This window comes from Lissotriton helveticus, chromosome 4_1 (assembly GCF_964261635.1).
Source record: "Lissotriton helveticus chromosome 4_1, aLisHel1.1, whole genome shotgun sequence".
NCBI classification, from domain to species: Eukaryota; Metazoa; Chordata; class Amphibia; order Caudata; family Salamandridae; genus Lissotriton; species Lissotriton helveticus.
In genome coordinates this window covers 227,089,239-227,107,855 of record NC_136063.1, presented here as the reverse complement: position 1 = coordinate 227,107,855, position 18,617 = coordinate 227,089,239, and positions in this window count along the sequence as shown.

Here is an 18,617-nt window from a genome sequence, read left to right as displayed (position 1 = left end):
CAGGTGATCTCCCCACCTAAAAGAACTTGAGAATGTAAACCATAGATATTTATATTTATTCACTCAATCTGTGCTGCACCAATGTGCTATTTAAAGTTGCTTACTTCCTTTTACTAAAAATCAGTATCTGTTTCCTCAAAGTTTATTGTCAATGTACTTTCATTCCAGTAGGAACCTAAAACGTAAAATGTTCTTTGTAAACCAATTGCCATGTAGTTTAAAACAATCAAGTTATCCATGTACAGTAGACACGGTATACATGTGGAGGCCATTTTGGGGGCTAAGGATTGTTTTTTTAATGCAGATGGAAAGTCTGTTTAATATAAACTAAATAGTGTAGAGGCATGATACACAACCTTATGACAAACCCTTCCTAATTAGTATTTTCATTGAAAGTCTCACTGACTTGTCTAGTTCTACCCTAGCCCAGTTTGATGTGTGGAGAGCCTGGATTACAATCCGAAAATGATTATTATTCCAGGTTCTCAATTTATCCTACAGGTGCCCTCTTTCCACTGTAGCACAGCCTTTGATTAATTGCTAGAGATTTATTGATGAGTGCCCATAAAGCGAGGAAATGCTCAGTGGTGGAATGACTTTCCCGAAACCACCTTGTTCGATGAGGAGTGTAACGTGGCCCATAGGGACATTGTCGTCTTCACTAACTCAGCATGAGCAAGCTGCAGCTTGCTAGTTGCTTTGTGCATATTACTACACATCTTTATTTTTTGCAATAATTTCTATGGCTGTTTTCAAATGAGAACTCATCGCTGTGTTTACACTCTGCATGTCCCTGTGATTTAGACTGAACATTATGTGGTGCAAGGTCGAACAACAATGCCCCTTGTTATTTTGTTCTTCAAGGCCTTAACACCTAGACAAAACATACTGATGCAGCTGTTTGGACAACGTACTTTGGTTTTATGGGGATACACAAATAGATGGGACACACTTGAAGAGGGACTTTTCCAGGGAGAAGAGCGAGATATAACCTATGATATAGATCTACCATATGCAGGCTAAGGTATTGGGTCTGCTGACAAAGCCCAGAGATCTTTTAATATATAATAACACTACTTCTTAGCCCGGGGAGTGAGGTAAGGCTCTATTGTATTTCCATGATGACATCTTCCTTCATGATTTATGGACTACCTGCTATGCTGACTGAATTTGTACTATGCATTTTTCTGCTTGTTGTGGCACATATACCGCCTGTTAGGGCACGTTAGTTGAAATAAATATTTTAAACTGTTTCCTGTCTCTGTCAGATCTTATTGTGGACAAGTACAAGAGTGTGAGCGAAAGGATGTGACTTGTTACCGTGATTCCTGTGAGTTCTGGAATGTCTAATCATTTGTTTCTCTGTGAGTGAGTAGGAGAGCAAGTGAGACACTATAATTAGTCGGTCCTGGGCTTATTGGTACTAAGGTGGTAGTATGACTCAGTCCTATACACCAAGGTCCTACAATCCTGCACGTAATTCTGTTTTTTGGCAGAATCAACCCTGCAGCAGGAGCAGTCTGGAATCCCTGACCCATTCCACTAGGTGGCTCTAGGATGTTTTATCATAATTTTGTCACAATAGGTACATGGCTTATTATTTGATGGACACCTTGCATCAACTTATTTTAGAATGGGATTTACAATGGACCCTTTCCATGAGTCCAGATTTTTCTCTGTTTTTGCTATCCACTGAATATTAGGGATGGGAAAGTAAAAGACTGAGGAGGCAATTTAAATCCTACTCCTATGAAACAGAGAAAGAAGGATTAAAAATAAGTATTGTTCAGGAAGTCAGATGGGGAGCTCCAGAAGGGCAATAGAACCTGTTTACAGACTGGCTGCTGTTCCATCTCGAACACTGGAGCCTCTCACTACCATTGACAAACCACCGATTACAGCCTCTTCTCAGTCAAATATGGATTACATAGAAAACTCTTGGGCAGGCGCTGCTTTAATGGAAATACGAGGTTATGGTTGTAAAAAACAGTTGAAATTTGTAGAGCCACATACTTCTTCTCCACAATTGCTTCTTCTCATGCCAACTACTACTACCATTTGAAACAGTGGTCAAAGTGCATTTAAAAAAAGAATGGGAATAGTGATGCTGCAAAGTAGGGGTGAGGTGAGTGAGCGTGGTCAAAGGCCTGGCTAAAAAACAAAATATTCTGAAACTTTTTCGGTCTTTGTTAGGCAACTACAAAAAAAAGAATGCATCTCTTAAATGAAAACCTAATGCAAGTTATGTTTATCTGTGGGAAATGCATTATCATACATTATGAAACCTCTATTACTTAATGTCCCGCACCAGAGAGACACATAATGGAATCCTGGTTGGTGCAGTGGAGAATAGTGACTTATGGATGTTTAGTGCTACAAGTCTGTACATACAGCATTGTGAACATGTGAGTCAACTTGCATTATATACAGTATAAGATAGGCTGCTATAAAATGCGCAAAAAGGTTTAAGATAAACTGCTTCAAAAATATAGATTTTAGTAATATCCAGACAGTACTACGTAGTGCAATTTTTGTATTACTGTCTTTTAAAAGCACTCACTTCGAAGCTTAGCTGGTAGCTCCCTCACAATACCCTAAAAAAGAATAAATGTGTGTCATCAGGAAACATGTTTTTTTAATAAAAGTCTTTTAAAAGCACACACTTCACAGCTTAACTAGTAGCTCCCTTAAGCTACATGGCATCCAAGCACCCTTGACATCTGCAGATTGACTAATTTGTCATATGCACATTTCTTTCAGGGAAGCAGATACCCTGTCAAGAAGGCCTGTGTAACTGTCTGGCCCTCCATCATTTCACAATACAGGAGACTCCCTGTCTTACATTTTAGCTGAAGCATTTCATCAATCGGAATTCACCATCCTAGGATGGTTGTCTTTTCACCAAAAGTAGGGGAACTGCAACAGCCCCCCCCCCGCTGAAATGCAGTGCCGCATGCCCTACCCACCCTGGAACCCTGGGGGGAGAGGAGAGAAGGTGGACACAAATGTGCTAGGCTTGGGAACTGCCGGACCACAGTCTGAGACCAGAAGGGGCTTTAAGTTATAACATTAGCTTCACAGAGCATCTTGGCTTCAAAGCGGTTCAAGAAGCTGCTGGCAACATGCGCTAAACACCATGTGCTACTATTGTGATTACACAGCCTCCTGCTATCATGGGACTACACAGGGGCTACCTGTTGAATTCCCACTGCCGTGGGAGGTGAGACATGCAGGCATAACCAGCCATACTCAGCTGCTTAGGACTGGATGATGATCCTCCTGCTGGTTGGCAGCAGAGAGTTGTGGGGCATGACAGGCAGATGACTCAACTCCGTTCCTCTCAGCAGATGCAGTGCACAGATGTCTTGGGTGAGCACGGCGTGGCTGAGGCATTGTGGAGGGGGAGTTGACTCTCTGGTTCCTAAACCATTGCCAGTCTCATGTGCAAAGCGCCTCAGTCTTAAGTTTGACTTGGCTTTCACCATGGTCCATCAAGTTAACTCTGTGGCCAGCTCCTCCTTTTTCAACTTTGTATGCAACTGCCTGCAGTATTTTTCCTTCCACAATAAAGTACACCCTCCTAATGCCTTCACCCCAGCACTCCTGGACTATTGAAACTTGGTGTACCCGGATCTACCATTATGATCTTTTTGCAATCCTGGCCACTTTACACTAGTTCCTGGTTAAAGAGCGCATCCTGTTTAAACGTCTGCATATTGTCGACAATGCTGTTTTTGCATCTCGTCCACTAATTCTGGGCAAACGTTTTACCTAGTAATGTCCATGATGCACCTCAATGTCATAGAGTCCATTTCTTCTGAGATGCTCATGTTTGCTCAGAAGTCTCTCTGAGGATGGGCCTTTTAAGTAGCGACTGCTACTAAATTGAACTATTTGCGCGTTTCACGTGTCAGGAATCTAATTTTGCATACATTTAGTGAGATACTGAAGTTGTGACTTTTTCCTCTGTGCCAATATTGAGATCTTTCTTATGGCCTGGTCAGTGAGTGTTTTTTTTTAAATCACAGAGCCAATATAGCCTTTTCAGTGAAGATTGCATTCTATAAAACATATACTAACCCACCAAAATATCTCCCCTTATCACAGATTTAAGTATCGCCATCATTATCATAAAACCAGCATACAATATGTTCACACATTTTTTTTATTGTATCTTGCATTGGAAGACTCCAGAACGTCTCTAACCTAGGAGAATAGACAGAAGGGGAATTCAGGTGACATCACCAAAGAACAGTCCTAGGAGGGTAATGTTTAAATGTTTATTCAAAATACGCTATAATCTTCTGAAAAAAATAGATAATAATGCTGTGAAAATATTTAGAATTTGGGGGGGGCACGTTACTGTGTTAAAAAGCAGATCTTGGTCCTGATTACATGTGGCCCATTAAATTTGAATCACTGTGTAAACACTTTTTTGTGCAGAGAGCACAGTTATGAGTGGCGTAATGTTTATTGCACCCCGTAAATAACGTGGTGTGAAAACGTTTGCACCTTCATTTACATTTCAGCAGGTACAACCTGCCAACATTAAACATGGCAAAAAGGGCTGGTGTTTATCAGGAAATGCAGATTTTGGTGCAGTAAGTACCAATATCTTCATGTTAGTCTCTATTACTAAGTAAAAACGTGGTACAGGTAGAATTTAACACAACTGGTTAATTCTTAAACCAGGGATATCGGACTTTAACAGGTGCATACAGTTCTTCCTATTCCACTCGGGACTTGCAATTAGGTCCACAGTCTTTAGACTGGAGAGATCAATGAAGCTGTTGGCAATTGATTTGAATTAGATTTTTCAAGTTTTGCTTACCCGTCATAAAACGAATGCTGTGCACACAATGGCCATTTTTAAATATGTACAGAGTGGCCTGAAGCTCCTTTATGAGTATGAAACAAATATCCACAGGGATCTTTCAAATATTTTCAGATTTCCCATGGATTCACAAAATATTTATAATAAACCCCTGTGAAATGTACCTTGTTATTTAGACCACTTTGTGCAAGAAAAAAATTAACAATTTTTGGGCAAAATCAACAATGTTTAACACAATTTCAGACTTTCATAGAAGAAAGATGCATAGGGATAAAGATGTATTAATGAAACTCGGAGCTGTGAAAAAGTGCAACGTGCTGGTAAGCATATGAGAGTAAAATTGCTGCACTGCATTATTATGTGTATATTGAGCCTGAACTCAAAGGCGTAGAATGAGTGACCAAAGTGAGTATTAGGTTTGCCCAGAATTTAGCAATGTTGGTTATGATTTTGAGTAGATTTGCTTTAAGAGGGTGCAGCGTACATTTACAAAGACATTGGGGCACATATATTAAAAACTTGGGGCCTCATTCATGCAAACTATCCCAATCTCTGTGTGAAAACAGCGATGCAAGAGTTTTCACTGTGCCTTCCTTGCGACACAATGGATACTCTGTATTTAATTACGACGCTCCATGTCGCAACGAGTTACAGATACGTAACATTTATGACGTATCTGTAGGCGCAGTAATGACACATTGCTGGATTGTGTCGCAAAAGTGACACAACACCAGCAATGGGTCATTACTAACCCTGGGCGAAGTTCGCGGAGCCGCACTCCGCGGAGCTACGCGAAGACGCACTTGCACTCCGTGACCTATGCGTAGCTCCGCGGACATGCGTAGTTGCTTGCTAGACCCGTTCGCGCGCAGTTTTTCGTCTTCTAGAGCGCGGTGCGCGTGTTCGGGGCGCTGCCTGCATGCTCGGGATGGCTAGCGCGCTAAGTTACCCAAGAGGTTTGTCCCGCCCGCTTGCGTTCCCTTATTTCCTGTTCCGGGTCACAAGTAACGTGTTCGGGTTGTGCAAGACATGTTCGGGAACTCATCTTCTCGTCAAGCATCCTCGCGCGTCCTTATGACGCTATCGCGCATCCAAATGACGTTATCGCGTTCGGGGGAGGGTTTACAAACATGGTGGCACACGCGACCGGGAAAAAGCGAACGCAGAACCAAGGTAAGCCATTGCCGCGCACGCGATAATGTTATTCAGCGCGCGAGAACTACGCTACGCACCGGATCGCGGAGTAATCGACAGCTACGCGTTCTCCGCGAACGGAGCGTAGTTCTTCGCCCAGGGTTAGTCATTACACATGGGCAAGTCCCACTGATAGAGCGCGGGCTCACCTGCTCAAAATACTCACCGGGGCCCATATATTTATGTATATATTAAACTGGTAAACCTACACACAATCAATTGGGGTTTTAACCATTTGGATTTATACCTTTTATCTTACCAATCCAAGTCACCAATACCTATAGTTTAAAGGATCAAGGGAGTTAAAGAGAGAATAGGTAGCAATAATAACATTTAGCATTTCATAAATAACCACAAACTCGGGAAAAAGTTTAAATTCTTTATCTAAGTAAATCTTTTGAAAAAGTGATAAAACATGACCTCAAATTAACTTCTTATTCTGTTTTAGTCTAATGAAGATTTAAACATAAACATTGCAAATGATTTGAAGAGAAAATGTCGTTCAGCATTTTAACAGAGGGTGGGTAAATAAAGGAAAAACAGTACAATGACAAACCCACACTTTATAGTTACCTAGAATGGTGTGGTGACCAACCCTGGCCATGGGCTGAGTCAAAGAATAAGAATCCCAAAGTACAGGTGCCAGCAGGAAAGAACAGGTGCAAGCCAGAATCAGGACAGGTTACGAACCAAATTGGATCAGGACAAGACCACCACAGGCTAAAACCAGCCCCACAGCTAAAGTTCAAACGCCAGCGTTGTAAACCCTCTCTGCAGCTAACAGTTGAACCCCGATTGGGTCATTGATCTCCTCCCCAGAACCCCGATTGAGTTATCGAATCTTCTGACAGAGTGCTCCGCCAGCAACTCTGCTCCTGATCACCTATTGAGTGCGTTGGGTCAGTGACAGGTCAGGTATTCGGACAAGACAGACAATCTAATTAGCTAAGCCTACTCTAGTTATACTATTTTCAGGTCAGTGCACCACCCCCAAATGTTGCAAATGTGTGAATCCCACAATTTTTATAAACATAAACAACATTGTTCAATTCAGCTTCCTCTAGCAAGGCAAGGAGTTCATTCTTCTCTGCTATCCATGTCTGATTGGATTGAGTTCAAGGCTACAGCTTCAGTGGCTTCAGGGCATTTGTCGCGCAGGCGCAGTTTCTCCAAAGATCGAGTTCAGCAAAGCGTTTAGGCCCATTATTTCCTTACATTTAAAAACAGAAAAGAAACAGTTTTAGAGACACAGAAATAAATGAATGCACTGTATACCACTTCTTTCTACTCTATTCCCATTATTTTATTTTAACTATTGCGTTAAATATTAAGCGAAAACAAATAGCTTAGCAAAGCAGCGATGCAAGCTTCTTACACGTTAGGACACAAAACAACCATCTTAGTTCTATTGCGCAGAAGCAAAAGTTTTCCCACCAAGCATGTCACATGAGCATGACAGATGCATGTGCAGTAGAAAGTCCCCCGTAGCAGCAGCCATTTTAGTGTAAGCGGATTATAGTTAGTAAAATCACATTGGCAAGCTTCCCCTAGATGCCTAATATGTCATGCAATGCAAATATTAATAAGACAAAACATGTTAGTTAGTATATTAATATTATTTTCGAGGGGGTTGAGTACTAGCAAGTCCCCACCTTAAATATTCCTGCATTAGTCTAACGCCTGCTGTGATGCAGGCGTAAGATTTTGACGCAGTGGTGCAGTGAAATCCGATAGATTTCACTGCACCACCTCTACGAGGCTTCTACGAGGCTTTTTGCGGGGGAATGCCCACTCTGCAGACATTATACCTTACTCGGGGGTACAGTGTAGCGCAGGGCTTTACAAAGTGACACTTCTGCCTAGATGTGTCACTTTATAAATAAGGCACAACATGGTGCTCTTTCTAAGCTGCCGGTGCGTAACAAAAAGTTACGCAGCGGTGGTGCAAAAGTCTCACAAGGGCTCATAAGTAAGGCCCTTGAAACACCCTTGTGCTATGCAATGGGGAGCAGGAGTGATGTAACTCTAAAGTTTGATTTATCAAGCCATGCAAGGCCACCTTGCAAAGCCTTGTGTGGCTTGATAAATCTAAAGTAGTGCAATGCAGCACAATTAAAAACCGCTCAGCCCTCCACAGGGCTTGGTCGCCCCACTCACTACTGCCGCTCCTGCCTGCCTTTGCCGCCTCCTGCCTGCAGATTCCTTCGCTCGCTGCCCGCTGCTCCTGGGAATTTCCCGCTGCTTCTGGGAATTTCCCGCTGCCCTCTGCTTCTTGGAATTTCCCGCCGCTGCCTCCCTGCAGCCCGCCCCCCTGTGATTCCATTCGCCGCCCCGCTCCCGCCACCCAGCTGCTCCTCCCTCCCTGCTCCTTACTTATGACGCCCCCAGAGCGACCGCGCAGCTGACGCGCGCAGCGGGAGCACCGACGGAGCGCCAAAGATGCGCCCGTCTGCGCCCGTCCGCGCCTGGCCCGCACCCAGCGCCAGGACCCCTGGCCCTCCCCGCCGAGGCAAGACGACCCAACTGTCCTACGACGCCGCCACTCTCAACGCACTCAATGCCGTCCGGACCCACGCCTGCTGCCGAGCCACCCCGAGACGCACCCACGGACCCTTCACCTGCTGCACCTGCAAGTTCACCTGCCTCCGAACCTGCCCCGCACCCGCCAAGACAAACACCAGCAGCAACCACCTCAAGTGCATCCTGATCAACACCCGCTCCGTCCACAGACACGCCGTGGAACTCTGGAACCTCCTCGACGCTACATCACCGGACGTCGCCTTCCTCACAGAAACCTGGATGAACGCCTCCTCTGCACCCGACATCGCCATCGCCATCCCGGACAGGTACAAGATCATCAGGAGGGACCGCATCAACCAGACCGGAGGTGGCATCGCCATCGTCCACAGGAACACCATCCGCATCACGACCGACGCCAACGACTCCTTCGCCGCAGCCGAACATCTCCACTTCCAGATTCACACCGACCCTAAGACGACCCTCAGAGGCACCCTCGTCTACAGACCCCCGGGACCACGCACACAATTCAGCGAAGACATCACAGACTTCATCAGCCCGCACGCCCTCCCCTCCACTGACTACATCCTGCTCGGGGACCTCAACTTCCACCTGCCGTGCTGGAAAACCTCGCCAACCTCGGACTCAAGCAACTGGTCAACACCCCCACCCACTACGCCGGCCACACGCTTGATCCCGTCTTCTCTTCCAGCAAGTACATCACCTTCAGCCACGCCACCGGACTCCTCAGGACCGACCACAGCTGCGTCCACTTCAGCTTCAAAAGATCCACGACCCACCACCACCCGCAACAGGTACCTCACAGGAATTGGAGCAAGATCACCGCAGACCAGCTAACCACCTCCCTCAGCCAGAGCCCACCCGCCAACACAACGGACCCCAACGAAGCAGCCTGCAACTTCACACAGTGGCTGACGGCCTGCGCCGATGACCTCGCGCCACTAAAGAACCCTCCCAGCAGACCCAGAAGCAAGAAGGCATCCTGGTTCACCGACGACCTCAAGGACTCCAAGAAGACCTGCCGCACCCTCGAGAAAGCCTGGCTCCTCGACCGGACCACCGACAACATGACCGCCCTCAAACACGCTACCCGCAAGCACCACCAGCTCATCTGCACCACCAAGAAGAAATCCCTGAAGGAACGACTGGACAAAAACGCCCACGACAGCAAAGAGCTCTTCACTATCGTCAAGGAGTTCTCCAACCCCAGCACCGGCACCAACGACATCACTCCGTCACAAGACCTCTGCGACTCCCTCGCCTCGTTCTTCCACCGCAAGATCGCCAACACCCACAACAGCTTCGGCGCCCCACCCACGCACCCAACCGTCGAACCAACGCCCCCCACCGCCACCCTTCGCACCTGGACCACGGTGACCACCGAAGACACAGCCCGCACGATGAACACCATCCACTCCGGATCACCGACCGACCCCTGCCCACACCACGTCTTCAACAAGGCCGACTCCACCATCGCACCCCAACTCCGGAACATCATCAACGCCTCCTTCAACACCGCCACCTTCCCGGAGAGCTGGAAGCACGCCAAGATCAGCGCCCTCCTGAAGAAACCTACAGCGGACCCCACCGATCTCCAAAACTTCCGCCCCATCTCGCTCCTCCCTTTTCCTGCTAAAGTCATCGAGAACATCGTCAACAGACAGCTGACCGCCTTCCTCGAGACGAACGGATCCCTCGATTCCTCGCAGTCCGGCTTCAGAGCCAACCACAGCACCGAGACCACCCTCATCGCAGCCACCGACGACATCCGGACCCTGCTCGACAAGGGGGAAACAGTGGCCCTCATCCTCCTGGACCTCTCCGCTGCGTTTGACACAGTCTGCCACCGCACCCTAGTCCAGCGCCTCAGCAACATCGGTATCCAAGAGAAGGCACTGGAGTGGATCATCTCGTTCCTCGCCGGAAGAACACAAAGAGTCCGCCTCCCCCCGTTTCGCTCCGAGGCCACCGAAGTCATCTGCGGCGTCCTGCAAGGATCTTCACTCAGCCCCACCCTCTTCAACATCTACATGAAACCTCTCGCAGCCATCGCACGCCAGCACAACCTCAACATCATCTCTTACGCCGACGACACCCAGCTGATCCTCTCCCTCACCAGAGACCCCGACACTGCCAGAACCTGCCTACACGAAGGGATGAAAGACGTCGCCGAGTGGATGAAGGACAGTCGCCTGAAACTGAACTCGGACAAGACGGAAGTCCTCATCCTGGGATCTTCGCCCTCCGCCTGGGACGACTCCTGGTGGCCCTAGCCCTGGGCACCGCACCCAAGCCAACCGACCACGCACGCAACCTGGGCTTCATCCTGGACCCCTCCCTCTCGATGACCAGACAAGTCAACGCCGTCTCCTCATCGTGCTTCAACACCCTGCGTATGCTTCGCAAGATCTTCCACTGGATCCCGACCGAGACCAGGAAGACTGTCACCCAGGCACTCGTCACCAGCCGACTGGACTACGGAAACGCCCTCTACGCCGGAACCACAGCCAAGCTACAGAAAAGACTCCAGCGCATCCAGAACGCCTCCGCCCGACTCATCCTGGATGTCCCCCGACGCAGCCACATCTCCAGCCACCTGAGGAACCTGCACTGGCTCCCCGTCGACAAGAGGATCACGTTCCGGCTCCTCACCCACGCACACAAGTCTCTCCACGACCTGGGCCCCAAGCACCTCAACGACCGCCTGACCTTCTACATGCCCACCCGCCAGCTACAGTCCACCAGCCTCGCCCTCACAGCCGTACCACGCATCCGAAGAGCCACCGCCGGAGGAAGATCCTTCTCTTACCTGGCTGCCAAGACTTGGAACTCCCTCCCCATCCACCTTCGGCTGACCCAGGACCATCTCGCCTTCAGGAAACAACTCAAGACCTGGCTGTTCGAGCAGTAGCATACCCCTCCCCCCAAGCGCCTTGAGACCCTCCCGGGTGAGTAGTGCGCTGTACAAATGGCATGATTGATTGATTGATTGACTCTGCTCCAGTGAGGCATTCCATGGGTGGAGCGTGGGTGTTCCCACATACACACCCATGGATTTTTGAAATGTTCAGATTTATCATTACAAGTAGACCTGGGAATGCATCAACATGCCACACCTCACCAGTTGAGGCACAACGAGGAGAAATATCTTTATTTCTCCTCATTACCTCCTCTGTCCATTTTTGTTGCAGTCTGCAGAGGAAGAGGAAAAAACCTCCCAGGAATGTGCCCCTTTCTGCACAAAAACAATCCTGCCAACAACACAGGCACCCTTGTACCATGGTGCAAGGGTGCTTGCGTTAGTGCTAGGCAGCCAAAATGGCACCAATGCAGAGATAGTGCAGGAATGTGTCGTATAATGTTAGATATGACGCATTCCTGCACTTTCCCTATCATGCAGTACAACGTAGCAACTTGCTAACTTGCTGCACTACACTGCATGATTTCTTAATAAATATGTCTGCTTGTGTTTTTTCTAGTTTACCTCATTAAACTGCAGTAGCTGTAGCCAAGTTGCTCGTACTTTCCACTTACTCAGGAAAGTTCAGATTTATCTCTGCAATATACACAGAGGGGCCCGCTCCGGATTTATTCTGGAGCGCTCATACCCGATTCCTGTGCTGAGGGGGCACCCTGCAGTTCGGGACTCCCCCGCACTGCAGGGGATGCGGGGGCCTGTGTTACGCCCCTGGACCAACCGCAGTGTGAACCGTCGATTAGTTTGTATTGTTGAGAGATGGTGTATCATGAGTTTGAGGACCACCTAGTTATTTTAATTTAGAGGGTTATCCCAACATAGAAAAGCATAATTTTGCCTCAAGATATTAAAAAGTCAGGATTCTTTTCAAGGCACACTTGCAAGGCTCCATTTCTGTCGATCAAATCAGTTTTTTGTTTGCAGTGGTTTCTAAGAGGATTCACCCTAGTCCGCCAAGCTTGCATTAACTTTAATTAAATGTACAGCTATTGACTTAAGCCATTAAATATTCATACTGAAGAGATTAAACATGGTTCATTGCCTACTAGAATGCTATATCTGGTTACAAGAAAATTGTATCTTATTTGATGCGCTTGTTAACAATCTGTTTGAGGGAAAAAATAAACGATGGGAGGGAAGGAGAAGAGAATTTATATATATTTGAGAATTTTGTTTATATATGATGCAAATATGTGTTCCTGCAGCAATTTGTGAGTATGTATGCAAGTATTTTTGTACAGGTATTGATAATAGTGAACTTGTCTAGCTGGACAGAACTCTGAGCTCAATATAAAACCAAGATTGGCAGAAATGGTAGAATTTCACTTCAAACAGTGTCTCTGTTTAAATCTGCCAGTGGTGCCATCAAAAGTGGAGAAAAAATGCTGCATTAACGGGTAACTATGGCCCAACCCACTGCAATGTATGTTATGGCTGAAACAAGTTAAATAAACTTCAAAGCAAGCACACAGAGCAGGTACACAACCTACCAGCACCTTCCATCCCAGTTTTGCACCTACCCATCTTGCGCCCTTGTCCTATTAAAGACACCAGGGCAGGGGCAAGCAGGTTATGCTGTGTGCCCTCCATAGACAGGCATTGGAAGGGGTGCAGAGAGGACCCAGGATCCTACAGAATTTCATACACAAGTGGGTGCAGTTGTATATTGCAGCTACTTGTGATGGGAGTAGGTAGAACACCGGATGCATTTCAAAGTGCTGCAATCGCCTTCTTTCATTGAATAAGGAACCATTTGTTTCAAGACAACATCTCAACTTTCAGTGCTGTCCCTATCACAAGAACAATTTTGTGCCTGCATTGGACACAGCACATTTTGTTTTTAGGATGGCGCATTATCTCAGTCTGCACTTCTTGCACCCAATTGAAGTTGTGTCACATAAAAGAACTGTACTCCGTATTATGTAATACAGATCCTGGTACATTCCAGCACTAAAAGCATCTTAAATAGGTCCAGGAGTGTTCTGATGAGAGGTTCTAAACGTGCTTCATTTATACTTAGTGCCAGCCTAAACGCTCGAGGCAAACCCTGGACTGCTCCCAAACTGGTTCTCCTCAGTTCCTCCCTTTACCATGTGATTGGCTCCAAGCTGTCTTGGTTGGCGAAGGCAAGGGCAGGTCTGGTGTCAGGTTTCTTTGTGTGTGCTGCAGGCAGGGCCCTTTGAGGTGTAATCACGACAGGGCACAGCTCCTACCTAACTTTTAGAAAGCAGGAGCAGAAGTAAAAAAATCATTAAGACAGATACATATTTGTATCCGCTATAATTGAAAGGAAACCACTGCAGAAAACAATACCTTTGCAAATGCTCTGGGGTTATACGAAGTTACTCTGAACTGGAAACGTTGAATTCCCACTGCAAACTTTAGGTTGTGTTCGTTTGCTGGATAAAGGTATGTAGCTCTATGAATCTTTGAGATTTAGAGTCACCAAGAAATCTGTTGGAGCAAGGGAATCACTAACTGTAAAGTAACATCTCGAATGTTCGAGGTGGACACATTTGCATTCCTCTTTCAGGTCCAGAATTGTTCGAAAATCTCTGTGAGGTTATGGCACTAAAAAAGAGGATTGATTACAATCCCTGATGTCTTTAACGTTGAGGAATGATAAGAGCTGTCTCAGTCCATAGAAGAGAGTAGATACACAGGCTGACTTAATTCTGGAATTAGAGGCAGTGGGCAGACTTTGAAACAGGTTTACTTCGGAGAATCATTGTAGTTTGTATAATATTCATTTTATAATATTTCCAGAGGCCAGAAGTCTTGAATTATATGAAACCAGAATTTGTGGAATAACTTTAGTCAGTATATCACTAGTTTCATGGAAGCAAAGTGATGTTTTAGGATGTTGTTGTTGCTGCCCAGCATTTAGGGCCAGATGCATGAAGGCCCTGTTGTGCGATTTCCTAGTTGCTAATCAATGAGATTTGCAAATAGGAAAACGCAAAACGGATGCATGAAAGTGTGTTTAACCCGTTTAGCAATTCCTAGGGGATTGCCAATGACCTACCTCATGAATATTAATTAGGTAGGCTGCAATTTGCAACAACACAAGAAATCGTAAAAATCACAGGAATGGTGACCTGCTGGGCTCAACAGACAACCTTTGGCATGATTGCTTTTTATTAAAGCAATTATTGGGATGCGTTTCATTTTTTAGGAGCAGGCAGTGGTCCGTGGAACCACTGCCTGCTCTTAAAAAATGATTTAACTAAAATTCACAAAGAGGAAGGGGTCTCTTGGGGACCCCTTCCCATTTGCGAATGGGTTACCACACTCTTAAAGTAGGTGGTAATATGTGAATGCTTTGTTAGCGCATTAACGGTCACAAAACATTAATGTAAATGTAAATGTCATGGTACTTATAGAGCGCACTGTCACCAGGCGGTCACCTTGCGGTGTCGCCTATTCGGCTTCCTGGCGCTGATACTCACGCCGCTGTGGAACCCCTCCTGGCTTTCCCCGTGAAGTGTCCACTCCTGGGCACCCCCAGGGTGAAGCCAGGCATCCTTAGCGCTGTTGGGGCTAAGCAAGCTATTGCCCAGAGTTGCAGCGTGGGACACTGTGATTAGAATAGGCACCGATGCGAGAATTAACAGGTCTGAGGACATTGAGCCCGAGACCCCGCCGAGGTGGGAATTGAACCCTGGTCCCTGGCCAGAACTCTGCATCAGGGTCTGCCGCTCTAACAATTGAGCCACCTCCTCCACCCTCCTTAATGCATACCTTTAGGATTCATTATTTGGAAGGGGAGACCAAAACACGCCCCTTCCAAACAGCGAATCGCAAACCCATTTTGCAATTCTCAAAATTGGGTTTGCTGCATCAGAAAGGCATTTTTTGCGATTGCAAATGGGCCGATCTGCAAATCAGCTTGTTTGCAAGGAGCAAAATGCATGATGCATCTGGCTCTTAGTTTGCTTACTGCTTTAGCCATGAAAGAGAAGTCAACTTTCTTACATCTCCTGTTGAAGTCTTCGAGGAACAGGTGCTTGAGTGTGGGTATGGGTTACCCAAAACAGATAGAGAATTTTCCTTCCCTCAACTAATTTCTGAATATGTTTGTTCAAATTAGGCTCAAACCATTTGGGAGAAAGAAAAAGCTGATGGGTTATTACAGCATGTCAGCCACTTTCCGGCTTCATGCACTTTAACTAGAGGTGGCATTGACCTCCCACATAAGTTTAAATGAAGCATGCAAAAGTGTAAATTACTTGTAGATGCATCCCGGTTGAGTGTTTTTTAGCCCACCATGCCACCACAGATTATATCCAGCCATATTCAAATCAGTCTTGCTCCTGCTCCAAAAGGAACAGTCCAGCCACAAAAGATCCTCTGCATGCCAGTACCTAAGCAACCAAACAGTAGTTTAGGCCTGTTTGAGTTTCTTCAGCTTGGTTCAATCGTCGCAGTGAGCACAGGACCCATGTGTTGACTCCCCCAGAACACGTGGGGCATCAGAATGAAGAATATAAAAAGTGATGGATCAAATGTTTGAATTAACCTCAGCCACAAGTAATTACCTGGGCCACATCACAGTCCATTGGTTCTTTTCCCACTGTGCCACCTTGGATAAGACCTAGTCTATTGGAGCGGGATCAAATCAGCTTTGGTCCTCCTCAAATAGGAGCAGTCCTGTGAAATTACTGACTGCAGAATAAGCTCCTGCTGCAGAGTCCTGGACCCTTGGAAGTGGGCCTTAGGTGTTTGCTCCAGCACAACTTGCGCATTTTCTGACCAACTGATGCGGATTTGCTGCTGCTGATATCAGAACTGGCACATCACCTTTGTTGCATGGATCAGAACCACCTCTGATGGGTGGATCAGCACTGACCCATCACCACAGATGCGTGGACCAGAACCGGCAAATCGTCTACAGTGCATGGATTGAATCTGATGTATTGCCTTAGGAACCACCACTGACCAACGCTATGCCCAGTGCAAAGTCTTTGCATGTCTGTCAAAGGCTGTGTCAACAATGACAATGAACCTCCTCATCACAGCTTACTGCTCATCAGAGCTGACGCATCACCGCTGCTGGGCGTATCAGGACTGGCGCATCTCAAGTGCTCTGTGGATTTGCACCAATGCATCACTTCGGCTGCACCCCACATCCGCAACTCAGCGGATCTCACCGAGACCCTGTAGCCTGAACACGATGCATCACCTAATGCAAACTTTTGACTTTGTCCAGGTCCTGTGCGACCAGATTTCCCAATGAAGTGTGCATTGCTTTTAAGTGCTATTTTACAGTTTATTCTTTAAAAACCAATATCTCAAGTTCTACTTGTTGAGTTTTTGTCATTTGTTTTTGATTTATGTATTTAATTAAGATCTAGTTTTCAAACCTGTTGTAGAATCTTTTTGTGTGGTTTCAATCTATTACTGTTTGAAGTATTACACAAATACTTTACACATTGCCTCTATGTTAAGCCTGACTGATTTGCGCCAAGGTACCAGAGGGTGAGCACAGTTTAATTTAGGGTTACCCTGTTTCTTACTCTGACTGTGATTGTGATTGCTGCTTGACTACGGCTCATACCCCAGTCAACCAAAAATCCAATTTCTAACTGTGACATTTGACAGAGACTACTTTTACAATGCAAGTCCCACTAATGCAAGGGCTGAATGCCCTCTATTGCTCTCACTAGGAGGGGTGCCTTATTCTGTTTACTAATTCCCGGTGTAATGCAAGCAAATTAGTTGTTAATTTAGACACAGCATCTACTTCTCCAGCCTACCAGAGCAAGGACTGTACTCTTTTTAACAAACAGTATGTTGTGCTTGAGTCCCTCTGTAGCAGGGTTGAGCAGAAGATTTTAAATAAGAATGAGCAACATATGATAATAAAGAAAACAGTACTCAAAGAACTATGCATAATGCATTAGGAAGGCACACTGTCTCTGAAGGTGAAAGAACCAAAGAAAAAATACTGGAGGGCATGGGAGGGTATGTATGGAAGAAGACAGTACCCCACAAGAAAGGAAGAGAGGACAGGGTCATTTAAGCAAAAAATTAAAACAAAGCACACTTCCTAATTGTATATTATTGAATACACTGTGTCTTGGAGGATCACCACTTCAGCAAGGAAGGACTAAAATGCAGAAAATGAATAAGTATGTAATGCATTGTAAATTACTCCGTTAATTTAAGAAGGTCAAAATGAAATAGGTACATCATCTCTAAAAAGGTTTGGTTCACATAGACTTACTTTGCTCGCATACCATCTTGAGAGTGCTTGCCGTTGTAGCTGCGGCATGTTGTGGTGGCTACTAATCCTCCTTACAGATGCACTTAAGTTTCCAATTAGTGTCTTGCCCTCATTTATGTACATAATACCTAAAATTTGCTGACAGCTTTGTGAATTCCCCAATTACTATCACTATATGTCTTGAAACAATGGCAAATTGGAAAGGTGCAGGCGTTTGGCTACAGTTCCATTGCAATACATAAAGAAGTTGAGACTGACTAGTAAAAGAACCTTGTTATGTTATATGGATTGTGTAGCCTGACTTACACCCAAAGGGTATCCAGAAAGTGGAGCAATTGTTAAGGTCATCAGCTGGGGGTAGTTGGGTTTGTTATAGAGCCAGGTCTTCAGCCTCTTACAGAATTCAAGAAGGAGGAAGAGGCTCTGATGTGTGGATGCAGGTCATCCCATGACTTGAGTTCAATGACGAAGAAGGGTTGGCCGCCAGTTCTACTTTTGTGAATATAGGGGGAGTAAGGCGAGGGAGAGTGAGGCTGAGCATAGAAGGGTTGCCGGAAGTGAAGGCGGCAGTTATAGTATGCTGGCCCAATGTTGTGCAGTACCTTGTTTGCATGTGTGAGGAGTTTCAACTGGTGAAGTTTGTGTATCGACAGCCAGTGAAGTTCTCATAGGTGTGGTGTGATGTATGTGTGATGTGGGAGACCCAAAACGACCCTAACTGCTGTGTTCTGGGTGATCTAAAATTGGTGAAGCAGGTGGTTGGTGTTTCTGGCATAGAGTCATTGTTTGTAGTCTAGTCTGCTAGGCTTGACTGATGTGATGCCTGGTTTTCGTTGAGGTCATTATGA